Source organism: Haemaphysalis longicornis, unplaced genomic scaffold (genome assembly GCF_048455015.1).
Source record: "Haemaphysalis longicornis isolate Haplotype H1 unplaced genomic scaffold, Haemaphysalis longicornis Haplotype H1 scaffold_13, whole genome shotgun sequence".
Classification (NCBI taxonomy): Eukaryota; Metazoa; Arthropoda; class Arachnida; order Ixodida; family Ixodidae; genus Haemaphysalis; species Haemaphysalis longicornis.
Window position 1 is genome coordinate 90,953,170 of NW_027526233.1, and position 23,409 is coordinate 90,976,578.

Below are 23,409 nucleotides of genomic sequence, written 5' to 3' on the forward strand. Positions count from 1 at the left end.
GCGTGCCCGTTTGCGGCAGCAGACGACGCAAGCTGCTGGGGCGCCGCCACAGAGTCTTCAGCATATCACGGCCGGCATTCGACTCGTGCAGATGGAGATTGCGAAGGCCGTCCCTAACTTCATAAAGATTCCAGGGTTCCAGTCCCAGTTTGAATAAAAAGGCGTGAGGTGTGTATGCGCCCGCTGCGGCCAGACCGATCACCAAATTAGCGCCTGCACGACCTCTTGGTGCTGCCACTGCTCGAAGTACGGCCACGACGACGTCGACTGCAATGCCCCGTATCACGCTGCAAGGTCAACTATGCCACCGCCGACTGCCTGCGGGCCCGGAGAGGTGCGGATGCTGCGAGCAATTTCTCTGAGACACCTTGCGAGCCCCGCGGACAGCAGGCTCTTGACAGCATGAACAACATTCCAGAGCCTCCCCAGTCCTCGTTGGACCAGCCTGTCAAGGATTCAAGTGAAGAAGCTGCCCTGGGTGTCACCACGACGATCGTTAAATCGCCGAGAGACCGCCGAGAGATAGAACGCGAGAGCTGCCTTTCGCCTTCGGAGTAAGAGATTTCGATGATGATGATGGTTGGATGTTAATGGCGCAAGGCCAACTAGGGCAAAGAGCGCCAAAACAGTGGTTAAATATGAGAGGTGAGAACTTAGACACTGAAATCAATAAGCAAGAACAAAAGTAAAATCAATAAAAGACAGTGAGGATGGCTGGTGTAAAGGGCCAGATTTCATGATGCGTGATAGGAAATGAGGTTTAAAAACTTGACTTCTGACAGATACTCAAACACACGTTTGACGGAAACAATGGCATCGTCACCTAGGAAAAAAGATGGATGTAGGGGAATATGTTGTCTGTAGAATTCTCTGAAGTGTTTGTGTCGTGTTGTGTGAAGTGCCTTGCATGTGATTAGTATGTGCACTACGGATAGGGCCTCTCCGCCCCGGCCGCACTGGGGTCTAGGAGATCCCGTCAGCAGATACGAGTGCGTCGCATGGGTGTGCCCTATCCGCAGCCTACCCAAGGCGACTTCCGTGTGTCTGTTGTGTGAGTCAGATGTGTACCGTCCCAAGTGTGGCTTTATTACATGTAGTTTGTTGTCTGTCTGTTCATTCCAGTGTGTTTGCCATGTTCTGCGCAAGTGTTGTCTTATGTGTGGCTTGAGGTCTGTGTAAGGTAGTGTTATTATGTCTACTGTGTTTCGGAGTGCAGCATTGGCGGCCATTCCATCCGCCAGTTCATTTCCGCCGATGCCAGAGTGGCCTGGCACCCAACACACAGTCACCTCAAGGTTTGAAGAATATGCCAGCACAATTGATTTCAAGACAAGGTTAACTACATGGTTTTTCGAGGACTCTCCGGATGACAATGTACGGACGACACTCAGTGAATCTGTATAGATGATGGATTTAGGAATATGATGTTCAACTATGTGACTTAAAACAAGAAAAATGCCATATGCTTCTGCCGTAAAAATACTTGTCTTTACATTCATGGTTCTATATGCTTCAAAATTCGGCCCATGCGCCGCACAAGACACTGCAGTGAACGTTTTCGATGCATCGCTGAAAAACTCTGCAGCCTTGTATTTATCCTGCACATACATGAAATGCTGCAGAATCCCACTTTTCGGTGTCCTGTTCTTATTGTATTTTAAGAAAGACAAGTCACATGCAACAGGACGAAGATGCCATGGTGCTACAAGATCAGTGATAGATGACTTGAATGTGTCTACAAAGGAGACCTCATGAATAGTGACCTCGTCCCTTACTCTGAGCGAGAAGGGAACAGGAATGGTCGGGCGATTTAAAAAGAGTTTTGATGTGGATGTATCATTAAAAACCGGTTTAAAAGGATGGTTGTCCATTGATGAAATTTTAGAGGCATATAACAAGTCAACATAGGTTCGCTGGTGTGATAAGCACCATTTGTCACACTCTGCGTAAAGACTCTGTACAGGGCTCGTACGGAATGCGCCACAAGAGAGGCGAAGCCCCAAGTGAAGCACTGGGTCGAGCATTTTAAGTGCTGTTTTAGTGGCTGACCCATACACAACACTCCCATTGTCCAATCTAGACCCCACTAGACTTGTGAAAATACGTAACAGGAGTTGCTTATCCGTTCCATACGACTGGTGGGACAAGATTTTAAGAATGTTGAGAGCCTTTAGACATTTATGTTTCAATTGTTTAATGTGAGGGATGAACGTAAGCCTTTCATCCAGCACCACACCTAAAAACTTGTGTTCCTTCCTCACAGGAATAGATACGCCATTAAGGATAATGTCTGGGTCCAGATGGATCCCACGCCTCCTGGAAAAGACAACACAGGTGCTTTTTTCTGGGTTAACTTTAAAACCGTTCTTGTCTGCCCAGCTGGCAAGTTTTTTGACACCGAGCTGGACTTGACGCTCACAGATGGACATATTACATGATTTAAAAGATAGCTGGATGTCGTCTACATACATTGAATAAGAAATTGTAGGTGGCAATGCCTTCCCAAGGGAGTTCATTTTAACTATGAACAGAGTGCAGCTTAGCACTCCACCTTGCGGAACGCCGTTTTCTTGCACATGAACTCTTGAGAGTGCGCTGCCTACTCTCACGCGAAACGTTCTTTCGGACAAATAACTAGCAAGGGTGTTGAGCATATGGCCCGAAACACCGAAAGACTTTAGGTCACTTAGGTTCCCGTAACGCCAAGCGGTGTCATATGCCTTCTCAAGGTAAAAAAATACCGTTGTGCAAAACTGTTTGTGGATGAAAGCGTCCTTTATGTATGATTCAAGGGCGACAAGTTGGTCATTTGTAGATCGCCCCGCCCTGAAGCCTGCCTGGCAGCCCTCGAGAAGACCGTTGTACTCAAGGAAGTACACAAGTCTCCTGTTTATCATCTTCTCGAAGAGCTTGCAAAGGCAGCTTGTAAGGGCGATGGGCCGATAGCTAGCAGGAGAGGAAGGGTCCTTTCCTTCCTTCAGGAAAGCCACTACTATGGCCTCCCTCCAAGAGCGAAGAATGTGCCCCGAAAGCCATATGTGGTTGTATAGATGTAGGAGTGTTTCAAGAGTGTTTGGGTGTAGGTGTTGTATCATGGTGTATGTGATTTTGTCTGCACCTGGAGCTGAAGGCTTACATGTACTCAGAGCAACCTTCAGCTCATGAATTGAAAAAGGAGAATTGTAAGAAGTGTGCGACTTCTTGCTATCACGCAGGGACTTCTTTTCCGCAGACGTTTTGTGCTTCATGAAAGTGTTTGTGTAGTGTGATGAGCTGGACACGTGTTCGAAGTGTTGTGCAAGTGTGTTGGCCTGGTCTTCGAGTGTGTCCCCTGTTGTGCTAACCAGGGGCAGGCTGTTTTTTTGTTGTCCTTTCAGCTTGCGTATTCGTGTCCAGACTATGTGTGTATCAGTGTATGAGTTGATGGAGGTAAGGAAGGTGCGCCAACTCTCCCTTTTCGCCTCACGACGCACTCGCTTCCCTAAAGCCTTTGCCCGTTTAAAAGAAATGAGGTTGTCTGACGTGGGGTACCGGCGAAGGACACCCCACGCCTTGTTCTGGGCCTCTCGCGCCCGCCTGCAGTCCTCGTTCCACCAGGGCCTCCTTGGGCTGCGGGACCCACTGGAGGCCTGGGGAATGGACTTTTCGGCGGCATCGAGGATGTGCGCCGTGACGAGTTGGGTGGCTTCCTCCACGTGTAGGTGTTCTATGGATGTGTGGTGTAGTTGAGATGTTTGTGTGAATGTGCTCCAGTTTGCTAGTGATTCATTAAACCTTTTATGGGAAGATGGACTGCTCGGGCCTGTACCTATATACGTCAATGAAGTGGGGAAATGGTCACTACCATATGGGTCTGTGCCCACACCCCACTCAAGACATGGAAAGAGAACTGCGGAACCAATAGCCAAGTCAAGATGCGAGTATGTATTGTGTCCTATGTTATGGTATGTAGGCTGTTTTTTGTTGAAAAGGCATGCTCCGGAGGATGTAAGGAACTTCTCTATCAGGCGACCTCGGGCATCCGTTCTGGTGGAGCCCCAAAGAGAGTTGTGCGCATTAAGGTCGCCTGTTAGTATGTATGGTTCGGGCAGCTGGTCAACCAGTGCCTCGAAATCAGAGCTCAGAAGTGCAAAATCAGGAGAGATGTAAATGGAGCATACCGTTATCAACCGATTAAAAATTATGGTACGGATCGCTAAAGCCTCGAGGACAGTGTTTAAAGTGACAGGGTGGCATGCTAATGATTTCCGGGCGATAATGGCCACACCTCCTGAGGAGTGGGTGCAGCCAACCCTGTCCTTTCTGAATACCATGTACCTATTTAAGAAATTTGTTTGTTTAGAGTTGAGGTGGGTTTCCTGGAGACACATAATACTTGGCTGACTGGCATGCAGAATCTCATACACATCGTCAAGATTTTTAAGGAGGCCTCTGCAGTTCCATTGGATGATATTTTCTGTTCCCATTATTTAAATTTAAGAATTACTGGAATGTGTGTGTTCGTGTGTGTTCATGTGTCGTCTTTCGGGGCTGTTACTCTTGGATTCGGCTTTTTGGGCCTTTCTGTAGGCTTGGAAGTCGGTGGCCGCTCCTTGCGCTGCGTTGCAGGCAGGAACGGCCCAACATCCATCTCGTCGTCGGATGTCCGAGGGGTGCCCGATGGACCGGGCCCCCCGGACTTGGCCCCCCTTCGGGAGCCCTTCGTTTGAGCCGCCACCGTCGGGGGCGCCAGAGGTGGCACAGGCGGTGCGGTGGCGGTGGGAGCCGGTGCGGGGCCCGTGGTGTCCATCACCTCGGTACCCTCCAACGGACTGGAGGACAGGGAGACAGAGGCGGGAGCGGCACCGGTCCCGACAGAAGTGGTTTGCACCACAACCGCTGCTGCCTCAGCAAGCGGCGTGGTGCCGGGTTGGGCTGCATGAGGCAACCCAGCGGGGGGCGGGGGTGGGACCAGGTCAGACTCGCTGAACTGGGTCCCTGTGGAAACCAGACGCCGCTCCGCCCCCCGGCGAGCCGCGTCTGCGTATCTTCCCAGAGGGAAAGAGGCGAACCTCTTTCGCGCCTCTGGGAAGGTGATGTTCTCCGTGACCTTGATGTTAATTATCTTCTTTTCCATTTGAAATTTTTCACACTTGTGGGAGTAGGCTGCATGCGCCCCCCCCCCGCAGTTCACACAAGAGAGGGTGTCGGATGTACAGTTGTCACTCGGATGGTCATGCGACGCGCATTTTGCACACGTCGTTCGGCCACGGCAGGAGTTTGTACCGTGCCCGAACCGCTGGCACTTAAAACAGCGCCGCGGGTTCGGGATGTAGGGACGGATGGAGCAACGGATAAAACCTGCATTGATGTGTTGTGGCAGAACTGCGCGGTCGAAAGTCAAGATAATGTGCTTGGTGGGAATCTCCTTGTCGTCTCTGCGGATAGTGATGCGTCTCACGGCAGTGACGCCCTGATCCTTCAAGCCGGCAAGGAGATCCGCATCCGTTTCGTTCAAGAGATCTGTCTCGGATATCACACCCTGGGAGCTGTTGAGGCTCCGATGGGGTGTGACCCTGATGTCTAGATCAGCCAGTCTAGTCTGAGCTAGAAGCTTCGTGGACTGCTGCTTGTCATTTATTTCGATGAGGAGTTCACCAGACCTTTGTTTTTTGCATTTATATGATTTTCCTACTATGGCTTCAAGATACTTGGCGATCAAGAAGACTGACTGAGATGCTAGAGGGTGGGTTGGATTGAGCGATTCCATCACAAGAAATCGAGAGAAATTATCCGGTTCAGGAAATGTTAAAGATGGCAATTGGGGAAAAGATACTTCGGTGCGGCCCCTTTTCAGGGACCGATCACGTTTGGGGGGGGGTTTGAAAATGCCATAGAGCATAGTATAAAAGCAGGGAGACTGGGGTACTTTCTTCTTTGACCTTACCCTGGTAGCCAAAGAGGTCCCGGAGCTCCCTGCCTGGTAGACAGACAGGGAGCCCATCCGCCGGAGCTTGACCTGGGCTCCGACGGCCACCGTTCGTGGTTTCTAACCCTCCACCTATAAACACATCGCCACGGTTGGATCCAGCTTATGTTTGGGGGCTCGGGGTCCGCGGTATCGCCAGTACCGTCACCAAGATTGCTCAAGGTGCCCCGTGCGGGGGTTTGGTGGGGATTATCTTGTCATCCCTGCGCATCGTGATGCGCCGCACAGCTGTGACGCCCTGATCCTTTAGACCTGCGAGAAGATCTGCATCTGTTTCCGTCAGGAGATCTGTCTCAGAAATCACACCCTGGGAGCTGTTTAGGCTCCTGTGGGGCGTGACCCTGATGTCCAGATCATGGATGCGGGTTGGTGCAAGAAGAGTGTGGGCTTGTTGTTCAGCATTGACTTCTACCAGGATTTCTCCGGTCCTGAGCTTTTTAGCTTGATATTTGCCACCTATGGTGCTTTGCAGAAATTTAGATATCAAGAATACAGACATGGAAGCGAAAGGTCGTGCTGAGTCAGCTGACTCAATCACAAGAAAACGAGCATAATTATTCGAGGTTGTTGACAAGACAGTTGTTGAAAGAGGTGGGTACGAAACTTCGGTGCGGCCCCTTTTCGGGGGCCGATCACGTTTGGGGGGGGGTTTGGAAAATGCCATATGACACATTGGAAAGCAGGGAGACGGGGGTACTTTCTTCTTTGACCTTACCCTGGTAGCCAAAGAGGTCCCGGAGCTCCCTGCCTGGTGAACAGACAGGGAGCCCATCCGCCGGAGCTTGACCTGGGCTCCGACGGCCACCGTTCATGGTTTCTAACCCTTCACCTATAAACACATTGCCACGGTTGGATCCAGCGTATGTTTGGGGGCTCGGGGTCCGCGGTATCGCCAGTACCGTCACCAAGATTGCTCAAGGTGCCCCGTGCGGGGGAGTAAGAGATTTCACCTGCGGTAGAAGCAACGTCCTCTTCATCGACCGATACCTCCATCTTCAAGTACCCCAGCTCTTTCGAGAGCAGTGACATCACGGAGCATCCTCAGCGCGAGCCAGGGCGTTTAATGGAGAAGAACATTGCTCTCCCTCGTTCCTCGAGTGCTCGCGCAGCCACCGGAAGGAACAAAGCAAAACCGGCACAAGCGGCAAGGCAGCGCTTGGCAGTTCTAGTCCAGCCTCTAAGTTGCCTGTAGCTGGTCACAGTACAGCCAGTACCAGTGCTGCTCCTACACCCAAGGTTAACGACTCCCGTCTCGCCAATCCTGTCAGTCAGGTCGCCGATCTACTGGGTTCTCCAAATCTCCTGCAGCGGCTCGAAACGTGCACCAAGCAATGTCAGCCTTCTTCGGCGGTCTCGGGTGATGCGGGAGGCACTGACGATCCTCGCACTGCTGGCCCTCCCTCGTGGTGACCTACCCTCGCCTCGCAAACCCGATCAACCAGGTTCACGTCTTGCTTCCTCCCCGATCCTCTCTACCGGATGGCCTAGATCCGGCCAAACGGGCGTTGCTGTCGTCGTCATCTGACAGCGATGATGCCGACGACCACAAGAAACCGGGCGTCGAAGTCGACGTGCCCTCCGCAGAGTGTGAGGTGTGAACATGGGAGGGTTATTGTGGTTTGTGCACTTATCGCATTTATGCTGGTGCGTTTTCTTACTTTGAATGTCCATCGCTTTCGGGACTTCGCCAAACAGAGAGAGGTGATGTACTAACCTCGGATGCACTAACACGGTGGTGCACTAACACGGTGACCTTCTCTTTTTGCAGGAGTGCGATTTTCAAACTGCACGCGAATTTTTTTGTTTTGCGAACACTTTTGCGTGCAAGCTTTTTTGCCCTGTCGGACAGGATTGCCTCGGGTGTAGGCGTTGTATTTCTCCATGAGAGCTTGCGTGGGAAGGCTCCTTGTACTTCCGGGATCGGAGGGCGCGTGCTTGCTGTTGATTTTTTTCTTGCTTGCTCGTCGCGTCCGAGCTGTAGCTGTGTACGCACCCAGCAGCACTCTGACTCTTCCTTTTTTTCGCATCCCTTGATGCATGCATGCCCGAACATTACCCGACAGTTTTGGTGGGTGATTTTAATTGTGTAACCGACCCTCAGCGTAATGTATTGGGACGTGTGTGAGGTCGACCCTATCGCAGTTCCCGCGAGTAATTGACCTGAGTGGCCAAATTCATCTCTTCGATTCTGGGTGCAGCTCCGCGGCGACAGGTTTGTCGCCACTTGGGGAAGAGGACAATTTGGTAGTCGGCAAGATAAGCTTTACTTTCCACCCGAGCAGAGCGTCTACGTGGAATGCTTTGCCGTCCTCTCCTCCTCAAATGGGGATCGTCGCGTGTCCAATCATCGGCCAGTGTTAGCGATTCTTAACCTTGGCGCCCCGCCACCAGCTGTGGCAAATAGACAAGTGTCTGCATATCGATACAGACAGTTCAGCATTATCTAATAATTCTTTCACTGCTCTGTGCCAGTTCGGTTCTCTGGGTTGGGAAGAGTTCAAGAACCACAGGTGTGTGCGTTTAATAAAGGGGGGTCATGCGCGCAAGGAGCGCATCACGGCCACGTCTAACGGCAAGCTGTAGAGGCTCCACATCGTACAGAGAGGGGGCACCTTAACCTTCGTGATGCGGGACTATATCAACCTGCTAAAGGACCTGCGGGTATATATCAACCTGCTACGACTCCCTCTTACGGCAATCATCACAAGCAGCGAGCCAAGCACAGATCTTGGGCAAGCACGTCTCGGACCCCTCTGTTATCAGCCATGTTAGAGCTGGCTGGCTAGACGAGGACGTGTTCGCTACTTTCACAGAGATAACAATCGCTGACAGTTAGCACGAGGCCTGAAGGTATAGCCAATGTCTTCGTGTGACATTTCGCGAACTATTTCTCTGCCGAGAATGCGTCATCTGATGCTGGGGATTTTGAGGAAAAGCTTACGGAGGGCTAACGTGTGTTGCTGATCACCTTGTTAAGTCGCTGTGTGCTCCCGTGGATGCTGATGAACTCTGCGAGTGTGCTAATAAACTGAATGTAGGGTCGACGCCTGGGCCTGACAGGATTCCTGCAGGGTTTCACAAGACATTTTCCGCGGCGATTCAGGGTGCCCTCCTCGATATGGTGAACCGCTTTCTTCTCCGAGGAATAAGGCCAGAATCCTTCCGTGAGGGTTCGCCTGATATTTTGACTGATATTTTGCATTCCGTTTTTCCTGATATTATCACCGAAGCGCAAACGTGCAGCATGACAGGTCGCACGATTTTATCGTCCCTGGCAATAACGGGCAATTTATTCAGCTATGCGACAAAGAATGGCACCACTTGATGCTTCATCTCCCTAGATCAAGCGAAAGCCTTCGACAGAGTAGAACATCGATACCTGGCAGGTGAGGTGTTTTGCGTTAATACGGCTTTCCACCAAACTTTCTAACAATGCTCGAGCTGCTGTACTGAAACGTGAGAGTTAGACCCCGAGCTGCTGTACTGAAACGTGAGAGTTAGACTCCTTGACAATGAGTTAACTAGTAGTTCGGTCTCTGTCACCCATGGGATAAGGCAAGGCTGCTCTTTGTCGCCTCTACTCTTTAGCATTTCTGTGGACCCGCTAGTTCGCTGTTTTGATAAAAAACACCGCCATCCACGCCTTCCTGTTGCCAGGCATAGGCGAAATCAAGGTGTCTCCGAATGCGGACTATGTGTCCCTGTTCATAAGGGACGTGGTCAGCTATCAAGCATTGATACAGCTGTTCAACGAGTACGGTGACCTGTCTGGAGCTCGTCTGGACGGGAGCAAAAGTATGGTGGAGCGCTTCAGCACGTTGGTGTCTGCCCCGGCGGACGACATAGAATGTGTTACAGGTGTTCCAGTACTTGGTGTGGTTTTCTAGTCCTAGGAAGAATTGGCGCGTAGTACACAGAAGCTCCTCCTTGAGACAGCGGAGCAGCGTTTTGCAGTTGCATCAAACTTGAGACTTCCCTCGCAAGCCGGAGCTACAGAAATATGTCTGTCTCAGCGGCGCTTATTATGTAGCACGCGTAGCGAAATCGCCACGCCATTTCACCCGTGAGCTCGCCAAAACGTTTGGGTCGTTCTTTTGGGCGGGAAAGACAGAAACAGTGTCGTGTGCGCTGTTGGGACTGACCAAGTGAATGGGTGGTTTCAGTGTGCCTTGCTTGAAAACTACGTGTAGCGCGCTGGCCGCACACGCCATGTTAGACCTTGTAGACGCAACGGAGTACTCTGGGAGAGCGCTGCTGCAATACTTTCGGGGAACGTCCCGCTCAATTTTTTATGACGCACGCATGGCAGGACCTTTTGCCGTGAAGTCACACCCATTTTATGCCTATGAACAGTCAAAACGCTGAGAAACGTCCAGTCTACCTTGTCAAGCGTAAATTTTAATGGAAGAGCTGCAAGCGAAGTGTGCAAAAAATTTGCAATAAATCAGTTATACAATCAACAAATAGAAAGATCACGTAGCATCCGTTGGCATCAGCTGACTTCGACGGAACTTCCATATAATGTTCGGGATTTCTTATGGTTGCGTGGCTGGGACGTTCTTTCGACGTGTGACCAGTGTGACCGTCTGGCGATATTCGGAGTTGTGCGTTCCTCATGGTGCCCGCACGGCGGGCACAGTGAAACATTAAAACATGCCTTGTTTCAGTGTCGTATAGCAGTAACATTTTGGACTGTGTTAAGCAGGTTGTTTTGTCTCACACTTCGAATGAGCACACATTCAAATAACGTGTTCGTGATGTTACTGATCTGTGGTGTTGCTTTATATCGTGGCGAAATCCTGATACCGCGTGCCTTCGCGCCTGACTACAACGGGTGGTGTTTCCACTGCTGTGGCGTGTGCAGTCTATTCTTCTGAATCACTTACAAAATGAGCTGGCAGTTGTAGGTGAAGAAGTGTTCCTGTTACGCTGGTCCCCGCGCTTCATAGTAGTAATGAACAACACCATGCGCATAACTATTGTACCGCATTGAGTTGCAGGTAATTTCTGAACTGTCTCTGTGAACACCATAGAAATTTCTGTGGATTGATTTTGGAGTACCGTGTTTCACCACCACAGACAGTTGTTTTTGAAAGTGTTGACTGTCCGGACTACTTGAAAACTGATTTTTTTTTTCTATTTCTTAGGGCAGTGTGGTTGCCACTACTCGCAGCGCGCTGATATGTGGTTTTTTAAAAAATACTCTTTGTACACATAGCAAGTATTCCTTCTCAGTATTATGTCCTATAGCTCACGTTTGTGCGCAAAAAACTGACAGACACCGATGTTGCCTTAAGGAGCATTGACTGATCCCTGAAAAAACGTCGAAGAGAAATTATTCGGCAGGCTAAGAACTTTCTCAAAAGCGAATGAGAAAGCCTGGGTAGAACTTTAGCGATCTCCCGTGTTATTCTCTTTTGAAGGTTGCAGCATCGAGCCGTCATCACTTGAACAGCCGCAGGACAACACACAGGAAAACTCGATCTGCTCCATGGGCATGGCCAGGAACCTCCTGTTCCTGCTGTACATACATTCCTGCATGTCATGGTGTGGCCTATCTCTTCTGGCGTAGTTGATAAGAGCCCTTCCCTGGTGCTCTTACGCCAGTGGCGTTTCTCTCCCCAGTGCATTAACCACAGCTCAGTTTACGCCGCGTAGGAAGCTCTGTCGCCTTTTCCAAAATCATTCCTCGATAGCCCGCCCAGCACTGATACTTCATATTTTGGGAAACCGACTTTGGCTAGCCCTTCAATTATAGTGACTCACGATGTTCAGTGCTCGAATACCCTTGTATTGAGGGAAAAATATGAATGTTTTCTTTTTTAGACTTGTAATATGCAATAAACCTGTAATTAACATCAAAGATCCAACTAAATATGCCTTCTTAAGCATTATTCATTGCTACAACATGCAAATGCCCTTAACCCCTCCAAGAATGTAGAAAGTATTTTATTATTGGTAAAAAGCCTGCAGATAACACACATCATCTTTTTGTTTATGGAAAGGTGTACTTTAAAAATACTAGTAGTTTGCAAAGATTCGACAATACCAGTAGATCATCTTGTATTTATTCTATTTACAAACACCACCATATATTGTCTTCTCTTGCGTCAATTGTAGAGGAAAGAAATAAAAACCCTGAAGCTGCGAGGACTTAGCTTACAGTAGAATAAGGCGTTTTTTTAACGTTTTATGCTGAATATAAATATTGTGTGCTGGCAACAGAGGGATGTATTCACAAATTGTATTTACAATTATATGGTGCTAACCCAGAAACTGTTTTACAGCACTCTAAGACAAAAGGTTTAAAAATATCTAGGCGAGTGTATGGGTGTCGGCAGGAGTTTGTCTGGAGGGGGACAGATGCAAGGTATTGAGGGGAAAGGGGAAATGGGCAAGGGGCGGGAGAAATATTCTGGATGGGTTGGGGGGGGGGAAAGAACCTCTTTGGAAACAACTACCGACGCCCATGGGGGAATGCTTGTTAGCATTCCCCAGGTAAAGGTCTCAACCTCCCCTAGAAAATCATTAGCATCAATACTCTCCTTTCATTACTGTACCGCGTCTTTTAGTTCAGAAAGCAAAAAAAATAGCTTTGGATTCATAACTTAATTACGGGCATTGCCACACAGTTGCGGTGAATCCTCTAGTGTAGCGCCATTACTCCTGAACTGTAGTCTCGGCTGAGCACTTGTATACGTAGCGGACGTTTTCGTGGAGTTTGGGCACGTGCCCTGGCTTCTATATCTCGTTACCGCTTTATCGCTTTCTTGGGGCTTAGTGCCCGATGGTCGCTCACCCAACACGCGGACGGGTGGCTGGAAAAGAAGAGAGTAAAACTTTAGCCTTCCGTGCGTCGTGCACTGCCGCCAAACTTACGTAGAGATATGCTGAAGCAGATTTATTACTTAAGAATTTTCAAAAACATTCAATCAAATTCAATTGAATGTAAAATATCTAATGCTCGCGAATATCCATAACAGACCTATACTGGGAAAAACACCTCCTCGTTGCCGGCCAAATCACCGACACCATTGAATTGTCCATTCGGGAGGACTCGTGTTGCCCTGGAAATCTCGGGACGCTTTGGTAGAACAATAACTGTACATGGACGTAAGAAGCCATGTTGAAGTTAGTGTTAGACCGAAATAACAACCCCCATCAGAATAACTCATTACATTAAAAAGCCTGAAATACTTTAAAAAGATTGTGTGCCATAAAAAAAGGTATTTGCACCCCCTCGTCACCATAAAAACCTGTAGAAAGAAGGACGCACTCTGGAAGCAAATGCCAAAACTAAACAAATGTACGCAAAGTCGGCCCCCAGTTATGACAAAAAGTGAAAAAACTTGTAGTGAAAAGTGAAAAAAAAATGTGCTGCTACCTCGCTAGCACCACATTTTGAACGCATGAACTACGTGAACACAGCGATAGAACACTAAAAATATTTCAAAAATTACCTTTCCACTAATACCAAGCGCGGGAAAACTCAGAAATCTCCCTTTTTAGTGCGTAGGCTGTAGGCTGCATTGGGAACATATTAGACTGCAGCCGAAAGCGCACACAGGATTAAATATACGCGAAAATATCACTTACCCGATTACAATCCTGAAACACTGGTACATCCGTACCATAAAAAGCGGTTTGGGGACATCTTCCCATGGGTTATATGGAGGCAGTAGTTTTGACTTTTCTAAAAGAAGTATTGCATATACTGTCCCCGAAAGGTATAGTAATACTGTATTAACCAGCAGCATGACCAAGCCTCTTTGGAAGATAAAAATATTAGTCAAGTCGGGTTTCACATGTCATGGTAATCAAGAAGTTGTCAATTTTAAACGGGATGTATGCATTTACTGTAACGGGGTTTGGAGAGTGTGGCCAATGGTGTTGTATAAAAGTTGAACTAGAGGCAGCAATACGCTTGATTTTTCCACCTTCGAAAGTGGCAATACTCGCTAATAACAGGTGTTTGCTGCCTTGCATTTGAAAATAAATTATTTCAAGGGGACAGGAAAAGAACCGCTCTTTGTCAAGGCAGCACAGCACAAGGATTGCGATCAAGGTCAGTGCGAAAACGGAGAAAACTAAACGTAGTGTGGAACAAAAACGACAAAGCACTGATTACCCTTCCCAATGTCTGTATAAATATAATGACACCCCATCATTGGTGTAAGCGTTTCACAATGTTGCAATTCGCATGCCTTCCATATCCTAATGGCCTGCTCTAATACCGAAATCATTTTAAAAAATACGGCCGTACTTCCGCGTGATACCTCTGAATTTCTACAGACATATCTGACTGCTGAGTTGTGACCACAATGAATATCTACGAGGTTATTTTAAGAGAGTTGACTTCTCATAAACTGAAAGAAAAGGTTAGAGGTAATGCGCATTTAAGCGACGCCGGCCGACTTACAGCCAAAACACGGCTATAAAGATGATTACACTGGTCTTGGATTCCAACTTGGCGTCGGAAGAAAACAGGCATCGCATGAAGTAAAGTGTGCCTCAGTTCCACACAGTGGGCTTAGCTGGCATAAAAAAATTGCAAACGTGAAGGGACCAGAAGCATTTTACGCAGCCTCTGTCGGCTATGGAAAAGCTGCTAAATGCGGCGTTTTCTTGACTACTCACTTGTCATGCTCTCACAAACAACCATTAAAACAAAAAACTCGTAAGAACAGTCGATTGTGTACGCGGCTCAGTGTAATGCATTAAGCTAGTTGCAGTAGTTGTTTATCAAAATTCATGCAGCCCTCCGACTAACAACGACGATGTTTAAACTCGCCATTTATGCTTACGGATGTCTTGGCTGTCGTCTAGGTTTGTCCCTCGACTCTTGACTCGTGTATCTTTGAAGAATCAAGTGCAGTTTAGCATCTTATGCCAGCACTTTTACCTCGACACATCGCCATTTCAATTCGCGTGAATTCCCTTTCCACCGTCTTTGTCGAGGGCTCAAGGTTTTTATATCGCAGTTTTGCGCGTTCATGAATTCCTCTCCAGATCTTAAGTGCTCCGACCTTGCTGGAAAGCCTGATTCGAAAAAATGTCATATTCTTAACGCGAGCACCACATGTAAAATCCCAGCAAAGTTTGCGTTGTTTTCTTCCTTTTACACAAGATCACCGTCTTCCTCACAAGTAGCCTGCTTTCTGTAGCGAGTTTTTGCTTGTGTACAGAAGAAGTCAGTGAGCCGCTGAAAGCTGCGTTTTAAGGGGCACAATATATTCAGGCAAATATCTTAATGGCCGTTGCACTATTTTGTCGGCGTGCTGCAATAAAAAGCCTGGGGTATACTTTTGAAGGTCCTAATTTTGCACACGATATCAGTGTACTCTTATCCATGCAATGCCCTGCTGCAAAACGAGTTCACATAGCTAATTTTGTAGACGACTTAGTGCTTAGTAGTAATTCCCAGGTATAAAGCTCGGCGTATTGTGTATTTTCTCACGCCGGCATTCGATCGAAAAAGCCTGGATCGAAACTACCAGTGATCACCTGCTATGCCTTTGTTTATGTAAGTGCATACATTGGGACTCAGGCTCTCTAAGCGCCACGCCACCTTGTTGCTTAGCTCGTTCTCAATACCTTTAGTATGTGGTATGCCCGCGTTGAAGCGTCACCCTTAGTGCAGGGAAAGTGTGCATTTAGGGGTGAAATATTTGATTTCCCGAAACAAAGGGCGCTCTCCCACGATCATTTTTAACATTGTCACCAAACACAAACTGCCCTGCAAGCCGACGGTTGTAGCTGGTTGGAAGGGGCGCTGTTGCGAAAAAACACGTCCCTCCTAGGGAGCCTACATAGCGCAGCGCTTTCGTCGTTTAGGGTGGCGACAGCAGAGTCCAAGGTGGCTGTGGCGGCCGGCATGCGCCGAGCCTACGGAGGCGCGGAACAGGCTATCTCTATCACGACCTGCTTCGAAACGATTGTGCGTGGTTAGTGGTTTTCGCCAAGCAGCTTTCCAAAAACTTATTGCTGCTGGCAACAGTTGAGATCTTGCGATAAATCGTTTCATGCGGCATTCACGTCCTTTGTAAAAGCTTGCCAGTGCCTCCTTTGGAGGCACTAGTTGTACGTAGAAGCACGCGACTACGCGATTTTTCGTGCCTACAGCTCGATGTGGCCCATAGCAGGTGTATCTTATTTTATCGCAAGCAGAAATGTGCTACGGTGCAAATGTTTTTCACAGGTCTGTTCGGTGGCAAGCAGAACATACATACCAAAATTACCTACTGACATGCAAGCATTCTTCCGCCGGTTGTGTCACCAACGTTTCATGTCCTTGGGGCACTGAAGCAACACGTCTCTTTTAGGGTCGAATCCCCTTAGTGGCTCGGGCTGTCGCCGTCTCATGTCATCGTCAATGTAGTCACGGCAATAAAACACGGGGACACTCGTTTATGCCTTGCGCTAGTACGTAACGCGTACTAGCGCACTTCTCGTTTTGCAACGCCTCGCGTTGAAACGCGCTGCGCTTCAAGAAAAGCTGTATCCCTCTACCCCCAACGGTTTTATCTCCGTGGCAAAAAGGCCAAAGCGCCGAGCGTACACTTGTACTTCACATGCTTTGCCTTTCTCCAGGTTTCACGTTAGTTGAATGGCCGGGGATTTTTTGTCGCCTTACATCACCGTCTTTTTTAACCCGGAAAGATTCTTGTTTAGGCAATTGCATGTGCACGGACCTCCCAGCCTATGCTTGAATGGCTCTGCCCAAACTGGGCACCTTAACGTGACCAATGTCTAATTTAACACGTTTACGCACATTACCCAAAATATTGCTGAGGTGGCAACACAAAATATTACATCTATGGCTGAACATTTAGGTCAGCTTGCCTTGAAGCGTACTTTTATTACACGCACGATGGAGGAAGAAAAACTTCACGTAAAATTATTTTATTGCAGTGCTTGCGTGGCCCCCTTCTCGAACAACAGGGATACATTGGAAATCCAACAAACACACAAAGTAAACGTGTCCGAGGTAATAAAGGCGTGGACTTTCAACAAGCACTTTACGTAGCGGTGATGTCAAAGTGATATCACCCATTTCTGTCTTTTTTTCAATGGAGCTGTTAAAAAAACTGAACACACACGCAACGAGGAAGATAAAAGCGACGATGGGCTACACAGGTGGACAATGCTGATGAGACCAACGCAGAGATAACTAATGAAGGAGAAAACAATTAGAGAAGAATACCGCTTGCTACACTTATCACACTCAGAAAGCATTTGACGACGTCTGCATAAGTAGTACTTTAAGCACGTACACACACATGAACTAAAATAATAGAAAAATCAATCGATAAGAAAATCCCCCAAGCCCAAGAGGGGTCATTTAAATTACCCCACTAAAAATTACATGACATTAGTGAAGAATAAAAACACGCCGCGAGAAACTGACACAATGGAGAACAATGTGTCGAGAGAAAGGCGCAATGTGAATAAAGGCCCACCGGTGTTCTTGGTTTTCAATGCCTTTTTCGAGCAGGTTAAGGAACAGCGAAAAATGTTAGCAGGAAAATATTTCACAACTATTTTGAACACACTATGATGTAAATGACACAAAAAGGCCATCAATTTTCCTTCATCGTCATTGTACGGCAATGAAGTTGCATGGAGTCCTTAACGTAGGCGCAGTCCAGTATTACGATTGAACGTACCACTCAAGTCCTTAAAGTGTCCTCACATAAAAAAATTGATCGCAGCTGCGCATGCTCTACTGTGTAGCTGGCTGCAGAACTACTGCAAGTTTGCCGCAGCATAGGTTTTGCTCACTGCCCCATTTACTCTGTGTGCATGCTGCTGCGTGAGGTAAATCTTTAGTCTTGTTCTGACATACTTTTCGAGAAGCAGCTTCTCTTCAGTAGGCTTGTACAAACTGCAACATCCCAAGAACATTTTTAGACTTTTACAGGCCACGAAGAATGCTTGAAAAGTGCTTTTTGAGCTTTATGAATTGATCCATTTCAGCAAAAGTTTTGAAGTTTCTTCACAATTCATCAAAATTATCAGGCTGGATGAGATTTCCGGCATTTCTAACGTACTCCTTCAACTGGATGAGGCTGCTGTATTTCCATGAAGCACTGTCAGTCAGTACCGCTTTACGGACTTTGCAGTTGTCTATAGATTTTAATACAGACTTCAGAAGTGAACCACCGATGTAAGCTACGATGTCGCACTGTGCTTCCGTCAGTCCGATCCCGAACAAGTTTTCTCACTCCTCAGCCTGCTAAATGGGGTCTTCTTCTAGCTTTTTTAAGCTTGGGTCAAGCAGTCAGCCAGATGACTGCTGTCTTTAATGTTGTAGCTCCAAGTGTTAGGGGTGTTTACAAACTGGCTGAACAAATGGCCTTCAGTGCGCATTTAACATGATACGCACTTGGAACTGGATTCTTCAATCTCACAACTGAAAAATATTTTCCAGGCAGTCTTGTATCAACCTAGAAGTGAGGAGGTACAAGTATCCGCGCCTTTCCAGGTGCTCCTCTGACAGGCGCAGCGCAACAGTCGTCGACACCAAAAGACCGACCTGCGCCGGCTTCTAATGTGCACTTGCTCCCATGTTCAACTGAGTGAACGTAGCACATGCCAGAGGCCATGTTACATCTGATTTCTGGTGCTTTGCACGGTCAAAATGGCTTAAAGCAGCGACGGGGTTTCCTGATGACATCAAAGTGTACCACTTACTCGCAAGGTAAAAAAACCAAGCAGTTGCTTCAGCTTCTGGGTCCAAGAGTTTAAGCTTGATTAGATACCGAATGATAGGAGGTGCTTTGCGGAACAACTGCACTGCGATGTTTACTTTCATTTTTGCGAAATATCCATCGCTGACATGTATGTCCGACAGCTTGTTAGTGATTTCGAGGTCATTTTGCTATCATATTTGAGAACAGCCTCAACATGTTCAAGGCTGACAGTTTTTCCTGGGTTGCAATGCTCCTCTGTCGTCACCTTCCTCGGGGTAAAACTTCCTTAACGGAGAGCTGCCCACGAATGTTTTTCAAAACGTGAGCATGATCGGCCATAAAATACAGCTACCTATCATCCAAGTGAGCATGTGGTCAAGAGCAGACAGTTTCCGAGTACCTGGGGCTTGAAAACTCAAGCAGCTGCCACAGTTTCCTGTTGGCATTTGTCATGTCACTTGTTACAACAACTCTCAGGGACACCTCAAAACAATGCGCAAATAAATGAAATATAAGCTCCTTTAAAAGTCTTCCGTCAGTAGAACTACCAGTGAAGTGGTAAGCTATGACCTGTTCCACCTCGTGTTCAGAACTCTAATCATAAACACGAGAGCATGGTTTGAAATATTCTCAGTTGAATCTGGGAGTGTCGAACCCACAAAAAGGCCATCCAAAGAGCGGTTATGTTCAAACCCTTGACTAATTTCCATCTCATCCATGAAAAGCACGGAATCTTTCTGAATGTATTCCATTGTTTCTGCCTTTCGATTTAAAACATCCTGCACTTCAGTAAGTACGCCAGGAAAAAGCGAATGTTTTGCATTCTTCGAATCAGTGTCCGTTTAGATGGCACTGAGTATGACCGAGAACTCAGCAATTCGTAGCCTGTTCTACCACATGCGTGCTTTTTTTGGAGGGCTACGCGTATACTGTGAAATGACCACTGGCGAACCCTGCCTTTTGTTGTTGTTAGCCTTCGTTTGATCTTCAGCAAGAAATTTTGATGATCTTAATGCGTTCAGTTCTTGCTAAGTTAACCTTTGTTTCTTGTTTAGACTCCGTATTTTTGACATATTCTGCTTTTGCAGTTTTACGATGTTTTTACACCTTCTGCTTAAGTCGGCCTTTTTTAGGAAGCTCAGAATTTTTCCGATGCAACATCGACAATGAGCGAGTTGGGCTGCTTCCAAACATCAACGCAGCTGCCGTGGTTGGCTGCTCTTGTGGAGGAGTGAGACATGCACCATTTGCTATGGTGTTGGGAGGGAGCTGTTTCAGAATGGCTACGGACGCACCTGCAGTACCGTTTGTGTCGCTTGCTACATTTTTGGCAGACAGGTGTGGTGGAGAGGCGGGTACTCTCTCATGATGACACGGAAACTCACCAGTGCTGTCTTCATCATTGGCTGGAGGAAGAAATGGCAGGGGCACACACACAGATGTACACTCCAACCTACACTCGGCAGCACTGTCCGCATCACGTTCTATGTTGTTCGTCGGCGGTAGAGGAAATGAGAAAGCTTGCAATGCGTGAGCAAGCCTGGGCCCAGGATGGCTGGTACTGATGCTGCATTGTTGGTGGGTAAACGTGTCAGAGTGGGCTTCTGGAAGATCACCTCCCCGTATTCCGCAGGGTCATAAGAAAGAGCATCTGGCTAAAAAACGGCTTCTGAAGCATGAGCACTCAACTGCACACCGTGCTCAGACCTCGTTATGTCGCAAGGATCCATAGGCAGCTGTGGAACGTGTCCACATGTTCAAACACGTTTGGTGTTAGAAGAATTCGCAGGTTTCATGGCAGAAGAGCGCTTCTGCGGGGACTTCCAGTGTTTTGGAGCAGGTGGAAAAAATTAAGCATACAAACATTACTACGATAACATGTTTTCCCATGCTTTTTTACTTACAAACAGTTCCAATGCTTATTATCACTTTTCAGACTGAAAAGTATAAGAAAAATGTTATCACGCCCTTCCCTGCATGACCTGCACCGCACAAGTCATATTACTGTTCATTATAGGTGTTCGGAGTAAACTAAAATAAGAGCAAAACGCCGCAGTTCAATTGAGGTAATACATTTAGCTGAGTTTAGCTTTTCTCTGAATGACCCAAATTAGATTCACAAGTTCAAAGGGAAATTAAATTTGTGTCCATTTTACCGCTTTATATAATGATTTCACATATGTTCTTACCACGATACCGAAAGAGAGTTTGGACAGCATTCGGCCTCAGCTTCTTCAGTCCATCTTGTCGGTGCTGCTCAAGACTTCAATCTTCAAAATCGGCCTAACATAAAAAAGTCAATCCTTAAAACGATATTCGAAAACCACAAATGCATTTGAATTAGTCACTCACGAGGCAGAATCCTCGCTCTCGCGCGTTTGTTCAGTTTTAACTTTAGGAATTGTATTTGATAATGCCATCCAACAAATGCAGTACAGGAATTAGTATGGGGCGGTTCGCCACAGATATTTTTGGAGTCTTTAGTGACCCCTAAACGCAGGGGTCACACAGGCGACAATTTTTTCGGTGACAAGATGAATATCCAGCACACGGCAGTTTCTAAGTCGGGTGCCGAACGCAGCTTAGCGATGAGCTAATATTCTGAATTACAGCGCGTTCGAAGATTGGGCAGTCGCCCAGCGATCGCTTTTGTCGCTTGGTCTCGACCAATTTTTGTCGCAGTGACGAGAATCGGGCCTTTTTTGTCGCAAGCGTAAACTGTCCGGGCCTTTCGGGCATGTTTTATAACCAGGTTCAGTTTTGATCATTCATGTTTGAGGTGCATCTTACCGGTGCTCACCTACGGGGCAGAAACTTGGAGGCTCACTAAGAGGGTTCAACTTCAATTGAGAATGACTCAGCGGGCAATGGAGCGGAAAATGATAGGTGTAACATTAAGGGACAAGAAGAGAGCGGAGTGGGTCAGGGAGCAAACTGGTGTTAAAGACATATTAGTAGAAATTAAGAAGAAGAAATGGACGTGGGCAGGGCGGCAAGAAAACCGCTGCTCATTAAGGGTAATAGAGTGGATCCCTAGAGAAGGCAAGCGTTGCAGGGGGTGGCAGAATGTTAGATGGGCCGATGAGATCAAGAAGTTTGCAGGGATAAATTGGTCACAGTTGGCACAGGACCGAGGTAATTGGAGAATAATTGGAGAGGCTTTTTCCCTGCAGTGGGCGTGGATAGGCTGGTGATGATGATGATGATGGTTTGGTGCGTGCGTAAATCGGCATAATCGAACCCCACAAGGCATCCACGTGCACGCACGCTGCATTCGCACGCCAAATTGCCGCTCGGCTACGTGCAGCCGTCGCTGGAAGCCATCAAAACAGGCCATGGCCTCCGCTACCAGCGCTCAACGGCGCTGCGGCGACGGAGGAGACTCCGAGGCCTCGACAACGCTTTCTGAAAGCGTTTCAGGTGCAGAGACTTTAAATATTAGAATACAGCTGCAAGTACGCGTGCGAAAAACGTAAAGCGAGGTGCAATACTCAAAGCACAAAAATGAGAAGCAGCAGTGGCCTCCCAGCCATCCCTATTCAGTTGAGCGAGACAGCGCTTTCTTCGGTTCGGGCTGGCCGTGAAGCGAAACATCCGTGTGCCTTTTCTGCAATAGTTCGTACATTGCGGAGCGCAACAGCCGGGCATTTACGGTGCTCATAAAGCTCCCAACACGTTCGCCGAGCTGTCATGGTTATGAAAAGCTTCCCGTGGTCAACAAAAGTCACCGCGAGTCACAGGCGGCAAGCACGCAGCCCTGCGCACGCGGCGGCAGTGCAGCAACTGGGAAACAACATGGCGCCGTGTCTGCCCAGTTACTATGGCAACGTGTTCTTGCAACGCTGCCGCGGAAAGTGGCACGAGATGTGTCAAAGAGTGGCACAAGCCTAAACAACGACGGCGCGGCGCATATAGGCTGCCTAGTCCCTCCGAGACTGGTTCCCATTGTAAACGTTTACTGTTGCAGAAGTTATTTGATCGCCGCTGTAGTATGCGTAACCGCTTACGATACCTAGAACAATTTTTCACGGCATTATCGTGGTTTTTCACCCATATCTGACTTTGTTTTTTACAAGGACCATTCTGGTGGTCGTGAGTAAGTTTTAGCTGCTGGTGAGTATGTGTATTTGAATAAGCATATGGCTTGCCCTGCGGGAAGGTGCTCGGTCAGTAGTGAAAGGGGTGTTCAGCAGGCAAAGACTTTTTTCCCATGTTTAAGCATTACTCATTTCTTTTGAAAAGCGCCCTTACGATCACAACTCAGCAATGCACTGGCGATAAATTGGTGAAAACTGTATTAGCCCAAGCATGACATGCCGCTCCGGACAGTCGCTTGTGAGAACGGCGACTATGCTCGAAAGAGAGCTACCCAATCAAAGAACCACCACAACGTTCTTCAAAGTAACGGCAATGGCTACTAGTAATTCAGTGAAACTTCCCAATATCCGCGTCGCAGCGCTAAGGCTACTGCCACCTTGCAGCTTTTGCGTCACGAGGGCTGAGGCACATTCACCTTCCCTGTTAAATTATAGACAGATTTGAGGGCAGCAACCAAATACCGAAAGATATTTCTCTCGTTCATGGGTCTCCGGCAGTGGCACAGGTGTGTTATTTGGTAGGTATTTCTTTACACCGGCGTTCTAGCGATTGCATGGGTGAAAGAGCAACCTTTGAAACGCTTTTTACGGTAGCTCTATCGATACCACACACGAATACAGTAGCTGGAGGCCAGAAAAATGTCTTTTTGAC

At 47.7% G+C, this 23,409-nt stretch overlaps 3 pseudogenes; 1 reads left to right on the forward strand and 2 right to left on the reverse strand.

Moving 5' to 3' along the window:
* Window positions 1–11,540, forward strand: part of LOC144163951 (uncharacterized) — a 60,840-nt pseudogene extending 49,300 nt beyond the window's left edge.
* A 6,150-nt stretch (window positions 11,541–17,690) lies between these two features.
* Window positions 17,691–18,782, reverse strand: LOC144163952 (uncharacterized; annotated as a pseudogene).
* A 1,016-nt stretch (window positions 18,783–19,798) lies between these two features.
* On the reverse strand, window positions 19,799–22,308 carry LOC144163953 (uncharacterized; annotated as a pseudogene).
* Between the last annotated feature and the right edge of the window lie 1,101 nt (window positions 22,309–23,409).